Source organism: Tupaia chinensis, unplaced genomic scaffold (assembly GCF_000334495.1).
Source record: "Tupaia chinensis unplaced genomic scaffold, TupChi_1.0 Scaffold000621_1, whole genome shotgun sequence".
Taxonomy (NCBI): Eukaryota; Metazoa; Chordata; class Mammalia; order Scandentia; family Tupaiidae; genus Tupaia; species Tupaia belangeri.
Genome location: NW_006160141.1, coordinates 73,416 through 74,614, shown reverse-complemented (window position 1 = coordinate 74,614; position 1,199 = coordinate 73,416). Strand labels below are relative to the sequence as shown.

At 46.7% G+C, this 1,199-nt stretch overlaps 1 protein-coding gene across 1 annotated transcript in view; it reads right to left on the bottom strand.

Annotated features, from left to right (window-relative positions):
• Positions 1–1,199, bottom strand: part of LOC102481618 (tetratricopeptide repeat protein 23-like) — a gene marked incomplete at its 3' end in the record, with an annotated part of 32,616 nt that overhangs the window by 2,602 nt on the left and 28,815 nt on the right.

Genomic DNA, 1,199 nt, shown 5'->3' with positions numbered 1-1,199 from the left:
CTCACTCTCTCTCTCTCTGTCTTTCGGGCGAGCGCATGTGCCCTATAGAAAAAAAAAAAAAACTCTCTCTCAAAAAACAAAAAAAAAGAATTCTGTCTCTCTGGGGGCTGGGAGGAGGTCTCGGTGCCTACTGGCCTGGGGATCTACAACCAAACAGGATCCACTGAATTGGATTCCTGTTCCCATTCCTCTCTGTCAGTTGGATTTTGTCTCCTACAGACCAACAGATGTATCTCTGGAATACTATTCAAGCCTTGATCTTGGAAGGAAGAGAATATTGTACACATGGCAAATATTACATTTATTTTACTTGTGGCTGATTCATGGGAGAAAACATTACAGATTTAATGCTCAAATGAAGTTCTAACTTTGGCGACTGATCATCTGATGACAGCTGATGTTGGGGATGAGTGGCATTTATTTTGTTGATCCTTAAAGCATGACAGAGATGAACAATCCGTGTCAAAAATGAATGAAGATATTCAGGAGTGGAATACGCTTACTGTTCTGATTTGCTGGCTAATTGGGAACTGGACAAAGAATGTAGCTGAGACTTTTTTTTTCCCCTATAAGGTGTGTGCACTCGAGAGAGAGAGAGAGGGAAAGTGAGCAATCACCCCCACAGGAGATGGCCACACTGCAGTCCCCTCTCCCTCATCCTCCTCTTGGGTTTTGGACACGTACACACACATGCCCAGTGTGAATTTCTTTTTTTGGAGAGGTTTTTGCTATAGGGCACGTGTGCTCGCAAAAAGACAGAGAGACAGAAAGCGAGAAATCACCCCCGGGGGGAGGGCCACACTGCAATCCCTTCTCCTCTATTCTCCTCTCGGGATCTTGGGCACACATGCACACGCACCCAGAGTGAGCTTAAACTGCTGGGTACGGGACTTGAACCACAGTTGTCTATGTGGGAGTTCAGCGACATAGCTATTACGCTAACTGCTGGTCCCCCCAGTGTGATTTTCAAACTGCCAGGTGCAGTACTCAAACTGCATAGTTGGTCAGATGGGATCGGCTACCTTAATCACACCACCTGGCTGGCCCCACTGAGACCTTTTATTCCCCCTTAAGAGAGATTTTTGCTATAGGGTGTGTGTGCTCACGAGGGACAGAGAGAGACAGAGAGACAGAAACCGAGAAATTTTCCCCTGGGGGGCTGGCCATGCTACAATCCCTTCTCTTCCATTCTCCTCTCC